The 19,092-nt window shown below is 38.8% G+C and overlaps 1 long non-coding RNA gene across 2 annotated transcripts in view; it reads right to left on the reverse strand.

Annotated features, from left to right (window-relative positions):
* LOC138432789 (uncharacterized) overlaps positions 1–18,647 on the reverse strand; it is a 92,696-nt gene extending 74,049 nt beyond the window's left edge. The window contains exons 1-2 of one of the 2 annotated variants that reach the window (XR_011253983.1): positions 18,358–18,647; positions 2,327–2,534 (exon numbers count right to left, since the gene is read on the reverse strand). This is a non-coding gene — a long non-coding RNA (uncharacterized lncRNA). The remainder of the gene's footprint in view (positions 1–2,326; positions 2,535–18,357) is intronic. The other variant, XR_011253982.1, reaches the window with a different exon arrangement.
* Positions 18,648–19,092: the final 445 nt, after the last annotated feature.

Below are 19,092 nucleotides of genomic sequence, written 5' to 3' on the forward strand. Positions count from 1 at the left end.
ACTGGTCTTCAAACTCTGCATTAGCTTTTCTCCCTTCTCATGATGTGTATCTTTAACGAATTTAACCATTTTGCTTAGTGACTGGCTGGACTCTACCAAAAAAAAAAAAAAATGTTCAGCATTAATGTACTAGATTTTATATTTTCAGGTAATTACATAAATAAAAGAATAAAGGTTGCAAAGTATACTCAGAATTTATGCCCCTGACACTATAGTTTGGAATTTTACTGTAACACTTTCTTGTCATGTGCATTTAATCCAGTTAGTTTTATTGCAGAATAATGAAAATAGATGGCTTTTGGTTTTCTTTATTTTTTTGAATTTTAGCTTTTAGACTTTAAACCTGCAAAACTTGTTCTAGTAGAAATAGAAGACAGATTTGCAAGAAATGCAGAAAAGAAATAAATGGGGTTATTAAGTAACTCCATTGAAGTAGAGAAATATATTGGGTTGTATACATTTTGACGACTATTTGGCACTGAGAAGACTGATAACCTAAGACAAGTTTCTGAGAACTGAGTGGTCTTTATGCTCATAAATTATACTTAAGTCACAGATTTACTTGAAGTCTTTTGAGCCTGGTGAAAATGAGAATCCAAAGGAACACTTTACTTTCTGATATGTAAGAAAATCGAAATATTCTCAAAGACAAAGAGTGGAATGTTACAGAATGACTTCTTATGGTGACTATTATCACCTGTTCTATAGAGGACAAATTTCTTTCTTTGATTGTGATATTCTGATAAACAGAAAGTTCCAGGAAAAAAGTAACTATGGTTCCCAAAGGATTTAGTCTGACTTCTAAGGTATATTAAGTGATTCTAACATATGGTACAGATGGATTGCAAGATACACCTGAGAAATTGAATAGTCCTAGCATTTGGTGTTTATGTTTTGACTTTAAAATAGCCATTCATTAGCTGTGTGTGTATGTGTGTGTGTGTGTTTAAAGCAGTTAAGAAAATCATTACTTTTATTGTTTCCCAGAACATGGAAAGGACTACTTTACTGTAGAAGATTTAAGAGCACTCTTCACTGCTGTTAGTTAAGCAGCAACACTTAACATGAGGAATGGATAGCTTGTGGAGATATTTTTTTTCCTTTTCAGTGTTCTAAAATGTAGAAACTCTACATTAGCTTTTTTTTTTTAAGAATAATTATTTTAATTCCCCAAACTTTCTAGTAGCAATAACAATGCACTCACAAGTACCTGCAGAGTTCTAACAGAGAGGAACAATTTTTGACAGTCAGCCAAATCTGGCATTTGTGATCTTGACCACCTTGACATTTAAAACTCTATAATTTCAGTTCTGAAATGTTTTTCCATTGGAAATAGATTGAGCTTTTTAAGTATAAAAATTAATACAGCAATTATTAATATGTAAATTAGTACATATTAAAAATTCATATGATTACATTCAAATCTGTTTTTATGAGTTTTCTTTAGATTCCACATGTTAGTGAGAAGATATATAATTTGCCTTTCTTTGACTTATTTCTCTTAGCATAATACTCTCAAGGTCCATCCATGTTATTACAATTGGCAGATTTTCCTTTGTGTCTTTTTTAATGGCTGAAGAATATTCCATTGTGTGTGTATGTATCCATACATATATGTGTGTATATATATATATATATATATATATATGTATGGTGCATTTTCTTTATCCTTTTATCCATATGTGGGTACTTAGATTTTTTCTAGGTTTTGAATATTGTAGATAATGCTGCAGTGAACATGGGGGTGCAGATATGTTTTCGGAACAGTAATTTCATTTCCTTCAGATATATACCCAGAAGTGGAATTGTTGGATCTATTTTTAATGCTAGCTCTATTTTTAATATTTTGAGGCATCTCCATATTAGTTTCCATAATGACTGAACCAGTTTACATCTCCACCAACAGTGCACAAGGGTTCCCTTTTGCCCACATCCTCACCAGCATTTGTTATCTCTTATCTTTTTGTTGATAGCCATTCTAACAGGTGTGGAGTTTTATTCCAAGAACTATGTACTCTCTCCTACCAGCCTGTGGAGTTCATCTTTCAGTGTCCTATCTTTATGCCTTTTCATACTGTTCATGGGGTTCTCAAGGCAAGAATACTAAAGCGGTTTGCCATTCCCTTCTCCAGTGGACCACATTCTGTCAGACCTTTATGACCGTCCGTCCTGGGTAGCCCCACATGGCATGGATTAGGTTCATTGAGTTAGACAAGGCTGTGGTCTGTGTGATCAGATTGGCTAGTTGTCTGTGATTGTGGTTTCAGTACATCTGCCCTCTGATGCCCTCTCTCAGTGCCTACCATTTTACTTGGGTTTCTCTTACCTTGGACGTGAGGTATCTCTTCACGGCTGCTCCAGCAAAGTGTAGCCACTGCTCTTTACCTTGGACATGGGGTAGCTCCTCTTCACCATCGCCCCTGACCTTGGACGTGGGGTAGCTCCTTTCGGCCACTCCTGAACCATGGCAGCCGCCACTCCTGCCAGGTCAGTAGGTGCCCAATATGCTACTGGAGATCAGTGGAGAAATTACTCTAGAAAGAATGAATCAAAAACAACCCCCAGTTGTGGATGGGACTGGTGATAGAAGCAAGGTTCGATGCTGTAAAGAGCAATATTGCATAGGAACCTGGAATGTCAGGTCCGTGAATCAAGGCAAACTGGAAGTGGTCAAACAAGAGATGGCAAGAGTGAACGTTGACATTCTAGGAATCCGAGAACTAAAATGGACTGGAATGGGTGAATTTAACTCAGATGACCATTATATCTACTACTACGGGCAGGAATCCCTCAGAAGAAATGGAGTAGCCATCATGGTCAACAAAAGAGTCCGAAATGCAGTACTTGGATGCAATCTCAAAAACAACAGAATGATCTCTGTTCGTTTCAAAGGCAAACCTTTCAATATCATGGTAATCCAAGCCTATGCCCCGACCAGTAAGGCTGAAGAAGCTGAAGTTGAATGGTTCTATGAAGACCTACAAGACCTTCTAGAACTAACACCCCAAAAAGATGTCCTTTTCATTATAGGGGACTGGAATGCAAAAGTAGGAAGTCAAGAAACACCTGGATTAACAGGCAAATTTGGTCTTGGAATACGAAATGAAGCAGGGCAAAGACTAATAGAATTCTAGCAAGAGAAATGCACTGGTTGTAGCAAACACCCCCTTCCAACAATACAAGAGAAGACTTTACACATGGACATCACTAGATGGTCAACACTGAAATCAGATTAATTATATTCTTTGCAGCCAAAGATGGAGAAGCTCTATACAGTCAGCAAAAACAATACCAGGAGCCGACTATGGCTCAGATCATGAACTCCTTATTGCCAAGTTCAGACTTAAATTGAAGAAAGTGGGGACAACCACTAGATCATTCAAGTATGACCTAAATCAAATCCCTTATGACTATACAATGGTAGTGAGAAATAGATTTAAGGGACTAAATCTGATAGAGAGAGTGCCTGATTAACTATAGACGGAGATTCATGACATTGTAGAGGAGACAGGGATTAAGACCATCCCAAGAAGAAGAAATGCAAAAAAGCAAAATGGCTGTCTGAGGAGGCCTTACAAATAGCTGTGAAAAGAAGAGAAGTGAACAGCAAAGAAGAAAGAGAAAGATATACCCATTTGAATGCAGAGTTCTAAGAATAACAATGAGAGATAAGAAAGCCTTCCTCAGCAATCAATGCAGAGATAGAGGAAAACAATAGAATGGGAAAGACTAGAGATCTCTTCAAGAAAATTAGAGATACCAAGGGAACATTTCATGCAAAAGATGGACTCAATAAAGGACAGAAATGGTATGGACCTAACAGAAGCAGAAGATATTAAGAAGAGATGGCAAGAATACACAGTGGAACTGTACAAAAAAGATCTTCACGACCCAGATAATCACAATGGTGTGATCCCTCACCTAGAGCCAGACATCCTGGAATGTGAAGTCAAGTGGGCCTTAGGAAGCATCACTACAAACAAAGCTAGTGGAGGTGATGGAATTCCAGTTGAGCTATTTCAGATCCTAAAAGATGATGCTGTGAAAGTGCTGCATTCAATACACCAGCAAATTTGGAAAACTCAGCAGTGGCCACAGGACTGGAAAAGGTCAGCTTTCATTCCAATCCCAAAGAAAGGAAATGCAAAAGAATGCTCAAACTAGCACACAATTGCACTCGTCTCACATGCTAGTAAAGTAGTGCACAAAATTCTCCAAGCCAGGCTTCAGCAATACGTGAACCGTGAAGTTCCAGATGTTCAAGCTGGTTTTAGAAAAGGCAGAGGAACCAGAGATCAAATTGCCAACATCTGCTGGATCATGGAAAAAGCAAGAGATTTCCAGAAAAACATCTATTTCTGCTTTATTGACTATGCCAAAGCCTTTGACTGTGTGGATCACAATAAACTGTGGAAAATTCTGAAAGAGATGGGAATACCAGACCACCCGACCTGCCTCTTGAGAAATCTGTATGCAGGTCAGGAAGCAAGAGTTAGAACTGGACATGGAAAAAAAAAAAAAGAACTGGACATGGGACAGCAGACTGGTTCCAAATAGGCAAAGGAGTACGTCAAGGCTGTATATTGTCACCCTGCTTATTTAACTTATATGCAGAGTACATCATGAGAAATGCTTGACTGGAAGAAGCACAGATAGAATCAAGATTGCTGGGAGAAATATCAATAACCTCAGATATGAAGATGATACCACCCTTATGACAGAAAGTGAAGAAGAACTAAAGAGCCTCTTGATGAAAGTGAAAGAGGAGAGTAAAAAAGTTGGCTTAAAGCTCAACATTCAGAAAACTAAGATTATGGCATCCAGTCCCATCACTTCATGGCAAATAAATGGGGAAACAGTGGCTGACTTTATGTTTTGGGCTCCAAAATCACTGCAGATGGTGATTGCAGCCATGAAATTAAAAGACGCTTACTCCTTGGAAGGAAAGTTATGACCAACCTAGATAGCATATTAAACAGCAGACATTACTTTGCAACAAAGGTCCATCTAGTCAAGGCTAAGGTTTTTCCTGTGGTCATGTATGTATGTGAGAGTTGGACTGTGAAGAAAGCTGCGCGCTGAAGAATTGATGCTTTTGAAGTGTGGTGTTGGAGAAGACTCTTCAGAGTCCCTTGGACTGCAAGGAGATCCAACCAGTCCATCCTAAAGGAGATCAGTCCCGGGTGTTCATTGGAAGGACTGATGTTGAAGCTGAAACTCCAATACTTTGGCCACCTGATGCAAAGAGCTGACTCATTTGAAAAGACCCTGATGCTAGGAATGACTGAGGGCAGGAGGAGAAAGGGGCAACAGAGGGTGAGATTGTTGGAATGCATCACTGACTCAATGGATATGGTTTTGGGTAAACTCCAGCAGCTGGTAATGGGCAGTGAAGCCTGGCTTGCTGCAATTCATGGGGTCGCAAAGAGTTGGACACTACTGAGGTACTGAACTGACCTGAACTGATGTAGTCTCTCATCTTTGGAAAATGAATTTGTTACTTAGTGTCATTATAAGAGATTTCTAGTTTCTTGTGTTACTCTATATTTAGGAACACATCCAATAATTTAAAATTCAACCCTATGTATATTCTCTCTAATTATATTATTGACGGCATTATATATATATATGTATTCTTGTGTATATTACTTCATTGATTCTAGTTCTACTTGCTGCATGGGGTAAGATTCTCACTCTTCTGCTGTTGTTATTGGAATATATTGAAGAAAGCTCCAAGCATCCTGTTGTTTCATCCATAAATATTGCAATCTGTATCCTTAAAATATAAGAACTCTTTTATATAAGATAGAGCATTATCAAATATAAAATAGTTAAAATAATGCTTAGCATAACTAAATATAAGTGTACAAATTTCCCTTATTTTCATATATATATATATATATACACACACATGTATATATATATATATTTTTTTTCCGTTTTGTTTGTTCAGATCAGAACCAAAATACATTTCCAGTATTGCATTTGTTTCATGAAATGGCAACTCACTCCAGTATTCTTGCCCAGAAAATTCCATGGACAGAGGAGACTGGTGGGCTACAGTTCATGGAGTCACATAGAGTGAGACATGACTGAACCATGAACACAAGATATTTCGAATGAATAGTTTCCTCTCATTCTATTGCTATTTATTTATTAAAGAATTTCCTATGTACTGGATTTTGCTGACTGCATTTCTGTGGTGTTGTTTAACATGATCTGTTATCCCAATTTGACCAGACTCAGGATTGAATTTTTGCAAGGAAGCTATAAAAGTGGTGTTTATTTTTCATGATAATGCACCAGGAATCATATGTCATCTATTATGTCTCTTTTTGGAATATTTAGATTGTTCATTGGATTTACATACATATTATCAGTTTTATCTGTCCATTGTAAAGTTCTTGCTTAGCTTTTCAGTCAAAGATTTTCATAGCCATTATTGATCATAATAGTAGTTTATTTAAGAGATCATTTCTGGAATTGAGCTGCATAAGTTGCTTGTATATTTTTGAGATTAGTTGTTTGTCAGTTGCTTCATTTGCTATGATTTTCTCCCATTCAGAAGGCTGTCTTTTCACCTTGCTTATATTTTCCTTTGTTGTGCAGAAGCTTTTAATTTTAATTAGATCCCATTTGTTTATTTTTGCTTTTATTTCCAGAATTCTGGGAGGTGGATCATAGAGGATCCTGCTGTGATTTATGTCTGAGAGTGTTTTGCCTATGTTCTCCTCTAGGAGTTTTACAGTTTCTGATCTTACATTTAGATCTTTAATCCATTTTGAGTTTATTTTTGTGTGCGGTGTTAGAAAGTGATCTAGTTTCATTCTTTTACAAGTGGTTGACCCAATCAAAAAATGGGCCAAAGAACTAAATAGACATTTCTCCAAAGAAGACATACGGATGGCTAACAAACACATGAAAAGATGCTCAACATCACTCATTATTAGAGAAATGCAAATCAAAACCACAATGAGGTACCACTTCACACCAGTCAGAATGGCTGCGATCCAAAAATCTGCAAGCAACAAATGCTGGAGAGGGTGTGGAGAAAAGGGAACCCTCCTACACTGTTGGTGGGAATGCAAACTAGTACAGCCACTATGGAGAACAGTGTGGAGATTCCTTAAAAAATTGCAAATAGAACTACCTTATGACCCAGAAATCCCACTGCTGGGCATACACACCGAGGAAACCAGAATTGAAAGAGACACATGTACCCCAATGTTCATCGCAGCACTGTTTATAATAGCCAGGACATGGAAACAACCTAGATGTCCATCAGCAGATGAATGGATAAGAAAGCTGTGGTACATATACACAATGGAGTATTACTCAGCCGTAAAAAAGAATTCATTTGAATCAGTTCTGATGAGATGGATGAAACTGGAGCCGATTATACAGAGTGAAGTAAGCCAGAAAGAAAAACACCAATACAGTATACTAACACATATATATGGAATTTAGGAAGATGGCAATGACGACCCTGTATGCAAGACAGGGAAAGAGACACAGATGTGTATAATGGACTTTTGGACTCAGAGGGAGAGGGAGAGGGTGGGATGATTTGGGAGAATGACATTCTAACATGTATACTATCATGTGAATTGAATCGCCAGTCTATGTCTGACGCAGGATGCAGCATGCTTGGGGCTGGTGCATGGGGATGACCCAGAAAGATGTTATGGGGAGGGAGGTGGGAGGGGGGTTCATGTTTGGGAATGCATGTAAGAATTAAAGATTTTAAAATTTAAAAAATAAAAAACTAAAATTAAAAAAAAAAGAGATCATTTGTATTTTTGCTGTTTAAAAAGCACTGTTTCAGTTCAAACAGTATGTTTGTTGTGGAGATGTGAGGACAATGACAGTTTCTAATATTTTACTTCTCCTAGGGGTGAGAGAAAATGGAAAAATTTCATTAACACATTTTGTGTGTGTGTGTTATTTCAATTAGTCAATGCTATAAATGTAGCTATTTTCTAATAGCTGAAGTCAACATTCTCAAAAATACTATGACATGATTCTAGCTACTGTGAAAAAAATGGTTTGCTTTAATTGCAAAGAATGATTCCTAGTCTAGGGCTAAATAGAGATAATGATTTGTTGGGGCATTCAGCATGATTTCTCATCCACTATATGATCCAATTCTCACAGTGACTGTATGTGATTAACAAGGAAAGAATGATTTTCTCTGGTTTACAAATATGGAAACTGAGGCTCAGAGAGCTGAAATCAGTTTCCATTGTCATCCACCGATTTGGTAGGGAAATTGGGATCAGATCTCAGATTCTTGTCTCCAAATCCGGGGTCCTTTTGGTTGTGCAATAGTTATCTTTAGATTCAGGTTTCCTGGCTATTTGTTAAATTCAATAATAAATACTGATAAGCCAATAAATCAGTATAAAACTATCAGTATGCTCTATATGAGGAAATATAATTAAAGTTGTGCTTAAAATTAAAAGTTGCTTATAATTATTTTTGTGGAACCATTAAAGGGTATCAGCTACCTACCAATTTTCATTTTTTATTGCTATTTTTGTTATATTAGCACATTCTCAAAGTGTCTTGTAAATCTCGAATATTTGACAGATTCAGGGAATAAGATATTTTCTCTCCACAGGAGGACTTGATAACATGGTGCAAGGAAAGAAGATAAACCAGTAATTATAGCATAGATTAATAAGATGATGGGTTTTAGGCTTCAACAATTGTCAATTTTGACTTGACCCTAAATTCTGTGTCTCTTATTACTGTCAGTATATCAAGTGACCAAGTGTAACTTGTTCAAAACACATAAGATACATTTTATAAATATATCTAGTGGCTTTCTATATAAATAATTCTATTTGTTTTTAAGGGTCAAGCATGGATAATCACACCTCTGAAATTTTCTTCATATTTTCCACCTGAGGAAATGACCTTCCTTAGTTGGTTTCCAAAGGTTGACTCTAAAGTGGCTCCTGTGTCTAAGGATGGCTTTAGCATTGGGCCTAGCGCCAAAGGCGACAGAAACCCAGTGTAACTACCTAAGGAGATCCAGATGTCAAAATTGGCACAAACCTGGCTTTCCACAGGCCCAAGTTGTATGTTTATTCCTGGCCCTAAAAGAATCTGGGCCATATTTCAAATCTAGTAGATTTTAGATTTGTTTGTTACTAGAGCACAATTTCTACAGCATCTCTGATGATATTTGATTCCCAAAGTCAAGGATAAAAGCACAATTCTTAAGGAGTTTCTCAGATGCTGGAGATTTATTTGAATGTCTTGAGTGACATGTTTTCTTTAAAAAAGCTAATTTATCCTCTTGGAAACTCCCTTTTTTTTTTTTTTTTGCTTAGAAACCAATAACAGATAAGAGTAAACAATACCATGAAAAAAAATATGTGAGAGGAAAAAACAATATGGGCATGCTGTGAATACTCACATACTATGTGCCTAACCTAATGCCCACATTGATAAGATGAAGATTTTGGTTTTAGCAATGCTCTTAAGCAGATTGGAAGACCATCTATAAGGTATGTTATTTTTCTTGGTGTCTTTATGTTGTGTTTTACATCAGCAGAAATTTTAATCACATGGAAAACTCAAGACTTTCCAGTCTGTATATCATGGCAAGTCTTAGAGAAGTGTCTGTATCTCCAAAATGTCTTATCTTTGCTAGCATAACATGTGATGTCCTTCAGGATACAATTATTAGCCATTTTATTCCCACTTTCCTGATGAGGAAACCAAAGCTCAGAAGTTAAATACTTTGGAAATCTGAATAGGAATTAAGAATTTGGTCTTCCTGACTCAAAAGCCAAAACTTTTAATTTGTTTCTCAAGTTCAAGGGGCTAATGTTACACTTGGATACTTTTAACTTTATGCATGAAAGAAAAATACCAAGATTATGCCAATTTTATGAATTTAAGATTAAAGGTAAAATCTGAAAAGACATACCAGCCCTGGGATTTCTTTGGAAGGAATGATGCTAAAGCTGAAACTCCAGTACTTTGGCCACCTCATGCGAAGAGTTGACTCATTGGAAAAGACCCTGATGCTGGGAGGGATTGGGGGCAGGAGGAGAAGGGGATGACAGAGGATGAGATGGCTGGATGGCATCACTGACTCGATGGACGCGACTCTGAGTGAACTCTGGGAGTTGGTGATGGGCAGGGAGGCCTGGCGTGCTGCAATTCATGGGGTGGCAAAGAGTCGGACACGACTGAGCAACTGAACTGAACTGAACTGAATAAGTTTATTGGGAGATATTTTTAGCAATAAAGTACATTGTTGTGCCTAGCTTTTCCTAGATTTATAAGTGCTTCTGTAGAAGGGACATTAGGAATCATCCAGTGGTGCAAACTCCCTACTAATTCAAGATTTCTTTTCATACCATCCTCGAGAGTACAGTTCTTCCTGAAACATACCAGTAAGGGGAGAATGTGCTTGGAGAAGCAATTTGGTCTTCATTATCTTGAACTATTGTAAGGTCCTTTCCTCTCTCCAACTGAAATCTGCCTTCTGTTAAATCCACTGCTTTGCCTTGGTCTGACTTGTACTATAATATACAAACCATACATTCTTTCATTTACACAGTGGCCCTTCTCACCTCTTGGTTATACACTTCCAGTATTATTCATTGTCCCTGAAACTCAAGGTTAAGTATGCTAACAAGGCCAACAATGTTAAAAAGAAACTGAGGTCAAGAAGGGGAATGACGCATTGAGGAATCACAGAACTAATGGCCAGTTCTTCACAATGATGCAGGCAGCATTCCGTAATCATCGAATAAGAATCTCCAGTATTTTTAAAACTACCCATATTGTTGACTTCATAAACCATTATCAACAAATAATATTTATTAAGAGCGCTTGGGAAAATGACACAGTGTTAACTGAAGGCATGGCCTATTTTCAATGGCTTGTTTCCATGTGGGAATCTCTTCTTGCCAAATGATTAGAGAGCTCTTAAATATTTGCATTAACATCATTATTTGTCTAAAAATTTAATAAGAAAGCTGAGCGCCTCTTAAAAAGAGATGATCTCATGTTGGAAAAAATATTTTTTCCCATCAGATTGATACAGTTTACTTAACTGTGTATTTTTTCTTAAGCACTAGTCTGCGAAATGAAATTATCATGGGCTCAAAATATCCTCAAAATTGCCTATAATATAATCTTTAGTCATAAATCATAATGCAGGAATAGCTGAACACATTTTTAGAAAATATTATTAGAAAATTTTCAGTAATTTCCAGGTAGATACTGGAAAGATCCATTCTACTTCTCAGAGTTACACAGTTTAACCACAGGCTGATTGTATTTTTAAGTTATAAAACATTATTGAGAAATCCTGTATCATCTGAAACTGGTGAAGTTCTGAAAGCTTCACAATCTACCAAATCCTAGTGATTTTAAAATAATATTTGAAAGGTTAATCATGAATAATAAATCTCCCAGTATAGCTAATCCTCATTACAGTGTCATTATAAAACTATATAAAATCATCAAATACAATAAGGAAAACATAGATATGAGTTTTACAATCTCTTCTCTCTCCAAATCTTTTACAATAGTTTCTAATAAATATGATAGTATATAAATGTTTACAAATTATACATTTATAATGCTGAAAATACAATTGCTTTTTGATTTTTCAGGCCTTGGCCTGCATGCTCAGTTGTATCCCATTCTTTGTGATCCCATAGACTGTAGCCCACTGGGCTCCTCTGTCCGTGGAATTTTCCTGGCAAGAATGCTGGAGTGGGTAGTCATCCCCTTCTCCAGGGGCTCTTTCAGACCCAGGAACTGAACCTGAATCTCCTGTGACTCTTGCATTGGCAGGCAGATTCTTTACTATTGTATCACCTGAGAAGCCTCGGTTCAGTTCAGTTCAGTCGCTCAGTCGTGTCCGACTCTTTGCGACCCCATGAATCGCAGCATGCCAGGCCTCCCTGTCCATCACCCGCGCCTGGAGTTCACTCAGACTCATGTCCATCGAGTCAGTAATGCCATCCAGCCATCTCATCCTCGGTGTTCCCTTTTCCTCCTGCCCCCAATCCCTCCCAGCATCAGGGTCTTTTCCAATGAGTCAACTCTTCACATGAGGTGGCCAAAGTACTGGAATTTCAGCTTTAGCATCATTCCTTCCAAAGAAATCCCAGGGCTGATCACCTTTAGAATGGACTGGTTGGATCTCCTTGCAGTCCAAGGAACTCTCAAGAGTCTTCTCCAACACCACAGTTCAAACACATCAATTCTTCAGCGCTCAGCCTTCTTCACAGTCCAACTCTCACATCCATACATGACCACAGGGAAAACCATAAACTAGACTAGATACACTCAGTCATGTCCGACTCTTTGAGACTCCATGGATCATAGCCTACCAGGCTTCTCCATCCATAGACTTGACTACACAGACCTTAGTTGGCAAAGAAAGGTCTCTGCTTTTGAATATGCTATCTGGGTTGGTCATAACTTTTCTTCCAAGGAGTAAGCGTCTTTTAATTTCATGGCTGTAGTCACCATCTGCAGTGATTTTGGAGCCCCCAAAAATAAAGTCTGACACTGTTTCCCCATCTATTTCCCATGAAGTGATGGGACTGGATGCCATGATCTTCGTTTTCTGTATGTTGAGATTTAAGCCAACTTTTCCACTCTCCTCTTTCACTTTCATCAAGAGGCTTTTTAGTTCCTCTTCACTTTCTGCCATAAGGGTGGTGTCATCTGCATATCTGAGGTTATTGATATTTCTCCCAGCAATCTTGATTCCAGCTTGTGTTTCTTCTAGTCCAGCGTTTCTCATGATGTACTCTGCATAGAAGTTAAACAAGCTGGGTGACAATATACAGCCTTGACATACTCCTTTTTCTATTTGGAACCAGTCTGTTGTTCCATGTCCAGTTCTAACTGTTGCTTCCTGACCTGCATACAGATTTCTCAAGAGGCAGGTCAGGCGGTCTGGTATTCCCAACTTTCAAAGAATTTTCCACAGTTTATTGTAATTCACACAGTCAAAGGCTTTGGCATAGTCAATAAGGCAGAAATAGATGTTTTTCTGGAACTCTCTTGCTTTTTCCATGATCCAGCGGATGTTGGCAATTTGATCTCTGGTTTCTCTACCTTTTCTAAAACTGGCTTGAACATCAGGGAGTTCACGGTTCACTTACTGCTGAAGCTTGGCTTGGAGAATTTTGAGCATTACTTTACTAGCATGTGAGATGAGTGTGCTAGTTTGATCATTCTTTGGCATTGCCTTTCTTTGGGATTGGAATGAAATCTGAACTTTTCCAGTCCTGTGGCCACTGCTGAGTTTTCCAAATTTGCTGGCATATTGAGTGTAGCACTTTCACAGCATCATCTTTCAGGATTTGAATCAGCTCAACTGGAATTCCATCACCTCCACTAGCTTTGTTTGTAGTGATGCTTCCTAAGGCCCACTTGACTTCACATTCCAGGATGTCTGGCTCTAGATGAGTGATCACACCATAATGATTATCTGGGTCATGAAGATCTTTTTTGTACAGTTCTTCTGTGTATTCTTGCCACCTCTTAGTATCTTCTGCTTCTGTTATGTCCATACTGTTTTCTGTCCTTTATCGAGACCATCTTTGCATGAATTGTTCCCTTGGTATCTCTAATTTTCTTGAAGAGATCTCTAGTCTTTCCCATTCTGTTGTTTTCCTCTATTTCTTTGCATTGATCGCTGAAGAAGGCTTTCTTATCTCTTCTTGCTATTCTTTGGAACTCTGCATTCAGATGCTTATTTCTTTCCTTTTCTCCTTTGCTTTTCACTTCTCTTCTTTTCACAGCTATTTGTAAGGCCTCCCCAGAGAGCCATTTTGCTTTTTTGCATTTCTTTTCCATGGGGATGGTCTTGATCCCTGTCTCCTGTACAGTATCATGAACCTCATTCCATAGTTCATCAGGCACTCTATCTATCAGATCTAGGCCCTTTAATCTATTTCTCACTTCCACTGTATAATCATAAGGGATTTGATTTAGGCCTAACCTGAATGGTCTAGTGGTTTTCCCTACTTTCTTCAATTTGAGTCTGAATTCAGTAATAAGGAGTTCATGATCTGAGCCACAGTCAGCTCCTGGTCTTGTTTTTGTTGACTGTATAGAGCTTCTCCATCTTTGGCTGCAAAGAATATAAACCATCTGATTTCGCTGTTGACCATCTGGTGATGTCCATGTGTAGAGTCTTCTCTTGTGTTATTGGAAGGGGGTGTTTGCTATGACCAGTGCGTTTCTCTTGCTAGAATTCTATTAGTCTTTGCCCTGCTTCATTCCTCATTCCAAGGCCAAATTTGCCTGTTACTCCAGGTGTTTATTGACTTCCTCCTTTTGCATTCCAGTCCCCTAGAATGAAAAAGACATCTTTTTTGGATGTTAGTTCTAAAAGGTCTTGTAGGTCTTCATAGAACTATTCAACTTCAGCTTCTTCAGTGGTACTGCTTGGGGCATAGACTTGGATTACCATGATATTGAATGGTTTGCCTTGGAAATGAACAGAGATCATTCTGTTGTTTTTGAGATTGCATCCAAGTACTGAATTTCAGACTCTTTTGTTGACCATGATGGCTACTCCATTTCTTCTGAGGGATTCCTGCCCACAGTAGTAGATATAATGGTCATCTGAGTTAAATTCACCCATTCCAGTCCATTTTAGTTCACGGATTCCTAGAATGTCGACGTTCACTCTTGCCATCTCCTGTTTGACCACTTACAATTTGCCTTGATTCATGGATCTGACATTTCAGGTTCCTATGCAGTATTGCTCTTTACAGCACTGGACCTTGCTTATATCTCTAGTCACATCCATAGCTGGGTATTGTTTTTGCTTTGGCTCCATCCCTTCATTCTTTCTGGAGTTATTTCTCCACTGATCTCCAGTAGCATATTGGGCACCTACTGACCTGGGGAGTTCCTCTTTCAGTATCCTATCATTTTGCCTTTTCATACTGTTCATGGGGTTCTCAAGGCAAGAACACCAAAATGGTTTGCCATTCCCTTCTCCAGTGGATCACGTTCTGTCAGACCTCTCCACCATGAGCCGCCCATCTTGGGGTGCCCTGTGGGCATGGCTTAGTTTCATTGAGTTAGATAAGTCTGTGGTCCTAGTGTGATTAGATTGACTAGTTTTCTGTGAGTATGGTTTCAGCATGTCTGCCCTCTGATGCCCTCTTGCAACATCTACCATCTTACTTGGGTTTCTCTTACCTTGGACGTGGGGTATCTCTTCACGGCTGCTCCAGCAAAGTGCAGCCACTGCTCCTCACCTTGGATGAGGGGTATCTCCTCATGGCCACCCTTCCTGACCCTCAACGTGGGATGGCCCCTCTAGGCCTTCCTGCACCTGCGCAGCCACTGCTCCTTGGACGTGGGGTTGCTCCTCCCGGCCGCCGCCCCTGACCTCAGACATGGGGTAGCACCTCCTGGCTGCTGCCCCTGACCTCGGACTTGGGTAGTTCCTCTCTGCTGTTCCTGCGCTGTCGCAGCCTGGCATTCTCGGCCCCTGCCCCTGATCTCAGACGTGGGGTAGCTCCTCTCGGCTGTGCCTGCATGCTCAGGGCTCTGGTTGTAGCCTCCCGCACTTAGTGCGCAGGTCACAGCCACCTGTGCTGAGAAGCCTCTGCTGCTGCTGCTGCTGCTGCTAAGTCGCTTCAGTCGTGTCCAACTCTGTGCGACCCCATAGACGGCAGCCCACCAGGCTCCCCAGTCCCTGTGATTCTCCAGGCAAGAACACTGGAGTGGGTTGCCAGTTCCTTCTCCAAAGAAGCCTCAGCCAACCTCAAAATGAGTCACCCAGAACAGGCACACTTCTGAGAACAAGAAGTGAAGAGAATTGACTGTGGCAAAAGTGGAAGTAAATGAGTTCCTGCCTTTAAAAAGGATTTAAAATATGATGGCAACTCAGACTGCATGCACACTAAAATCACTGAAGTCTCAGGCAGAACATGTAAAGCAATGTGAGCGAAGTGAGTGAAGTCGCTCAGTCCTGTCCGACTCTTTGCAACCTCATGGAATGTAGCCTAACCAGGTTCCTCCGTCCATGGGATTTTCCAGGCAAGAATACTGGAGTGGGTTGCCATTTCCTTCTCCAGGAGATCTTCCTGACCCAGGGATTGAACCCAGGCCTCCTGCATTGTAGGCAGACGCTTTACCGTCTGAGCCACCAGGGAAGATTGTATAAAGCAATGTACATACATTCAAAAAATGCATTGTGATGAATAATAATAAATGCTTAGAATCAGGAGATGTATTCTTTAAAGAATTTGGGGGTGGGGCTACATTTTCAAAAATTAAAGGGGTAGAAAGATTATATCTATGTGTTTGTATATGTATAGAGTTTCAGTGATAAGGAGAAATATTCAAAGTAATAGGACTATAGCACAAATGGAGACTAATAATTAAGATGAATCAGAGGTAACTGAACAGCTAAAAAAGAAACTATTTTATAAAGGCGGATAGTACCCTCTAACCCTCTAGTTATGTTGAACCATATGCGACTGTTGATATTAAACTATTTTGACCTACAGATACAGCTGTTTCCTATAGTTGATTGTAAGTTCTCTTATTTGAGCTAAAAGGGCTGCCCTTATCTGGAAGGAAGACTGGTGGGTATCCAGGCAAAACTACTAAAGAGGAAAGTTGATGACTGTAGGAATTCACATCTGAATTAAGGTCTTTAGGTTATTTTCACATATGCCACAGTTTTGTAACCATCATTTGGCCACAATCTTCACTGAAGGAATAGTTCCTGTAGTTCTTTTTGGGCTTTATCCCATAGGCCTGGTAACATGGATAACTGGGTGAGTAGATTCCTAACCCTAAGTATCTGTGATTTGTCCTTGAACGTAAATTCTGCCCAGAAATGTAAAATGATGATTAACCAGCCCAGTTTTCTCTTTTTCCAAAATCTTAACCAAATATAGGAAATAATCAACTGGTAGTCGGTATATTTGTAAACATAATGGAGGCATATACAAGGCATATTTTCAGAATGTTAAAGTAAGAATCAAGGGTACCTGCTTCTCAGGAATACTTGTACATTTTTGGAATTAATTATGCATGTTGGAATTATATTCTTGGAATCTGCCATCCCACTAAAGCTATGTTTGGACCCTGAAGATAGTCCTGTCTTCTTAAAGCCTGGCAACATGGTGGAACTTCTTGATATTCCTTTGTGTATCATTAAAACAAGTTCCTAATGTATGCAAGTGACTAGAATGAGCTCTGTTCATCTCAACCGAAAGGGCACTCAGACATCAATATGAAGTCCAGACCAGGATTTTAAAGACTAGTGAAATGCTTTCATTTTAGAATTTAGAAAGGAGAGAAGCCAAGACACTGGTTATTTGACTGTATAATCAGCCCTGAGTAACTGAGTTTGATATACCTTCTAAAATAGGGCTAAATAATGTTAACTTTCATCCTTTGCCTCTTCTCTGCCAATCTAAAACCTCTAGAAAGATGTCCTGTCATCCTCCTTGTTAATTTAAAATTAGTCCACACAGCCCCAACTTCCCTTGAACTTGGGAGCAAAATCTCCAGTAATGAGGTCACAATTTTGAGTGACATTCTTTGCCCATTGCTTTAAATGGTCAGAATTATTGTGATTAGGATTCCAGTTTTCTTTGGTAGCAAGCTCAGTGTTAAAGCAATAAGTAGTATGCACAGTAGTGACAGTGTCCTATTTTAGAGGACACATTGATAACATGTTAATGATTTTTGCCTGTAAAAAAAGATACTGAGGGAATATTGCAGCGGATAATATCACAAACATGCATACACAATATTTCTGAAGAATGAAAATGTTTTACTTATTTTATTTCATGGCTTTTAAAGACCAAAATCCCTTGCATTTTTCCCATATGACACCTTCGTTTAATTTTCATGAGTTAGTCCAGAATTCTACTATGTAAAATAACATCTGCTTTCCTTGATGTTCTAAGCTTCTGATACCTTCTGTAAAAATCTTTAAAAATTATACTGTTCTGTTGTTTGTGAGTTTTAAAAGCTTCAGAGGGATAAAAACCTATGATAACTCAGAAAATCTTATAGAAACCAGACTCTCCTCTCTATTTCTGCTGCCACCCCGTAATCTAAAGCATAACAACTCTTTACACCTAGAACTGCTTAAATGATTTCTCTGCTTTCATTTTTGTTCACCATACAACATTTTCTACAGAGCAACCAGTGAATTTTTAGAACTCTAAAGCTGGTTTTTGTCACACATACACACCCTCATATCCCCATCCCCACACCCCTCACATACTCAAATTTATTCAGTGGCAATCTGCAGCTTTTAGAATAAAATCCAAATTTCTCTCTATGATCCCATCTCTAATTTCATCTCATGCAACTCACCCCATACTCACTGGACTTTCACTTTTTTCTCAGCTCCAGAACTTTGTACTTGTCTCCTTTGTTCTTGTCCTGGATCAGACAGAACTTAACTCGGGTGATAGAGGACGTAGCTCAATGTTGCTTCCTCAGAGAGGTCTTCTCTGATCAACCTGTCTAAAGTGGTTTTCCTTAGCTACTCTCTTTTCCATCAGACTGTTTTCTTCCTAAGACTTAGCAAACTTTGTTGTCCTTCTTCAGGCCCAGCTGCTGAGTGCATCCTTTTGCTTTATGCTCTAATCTCTCTTCTCAGTGGGTGGTCCCGGGTAGCTTGTCTGCTTTTCCTCTGCGCCTGTAGTAAGAGTCACAGCAACTTCCTGCAGAAAGCATCACTTCCCTCACTTTCTCCAGAGGGGTGATGGGCTTGGCAGGGTCCCTATACAAGTATATGCTATGGCATGATTTTGAGGAAGAAGTTGAAAATTCTTATGGGACAGATTTTAAAATATAGACCTACCTGAACAAGTCAGTGTCATATTTGTATTGCCAAAGGTAATTTGTATTCTTTAAATCCATATTCCCAAGTAGGAATTTATCTGGAGGAAATACTTAGACAAATGTATAAATATACATGAATATAAGATTCAGTGGGGGAGCATGCTTAAAGATTTTTATGTAATCATCAGCTATGTAAATTATGAAATGTATAAAAAGATATACATTGATATGGTAAAACCTTTACAAAATCTTGTTGAGAGA

Source organism: Ovis canadensis, chromosome 2, assembly GCF_042477335.2.
Source record: "Ovis canadensis isolate MfBH-ARS-UI-01 breed Bighorn chromosome 2, ARS-UI_OviCan_v2, whole genome shotgun sequence".
Classification (NCBI taxonomy): domain Eukaryota; kingdom Metazoa; phylum Chordata; class Mammalia; order Artiodactyla; family Bovidae; genus Ovis; species Ovis canadensis.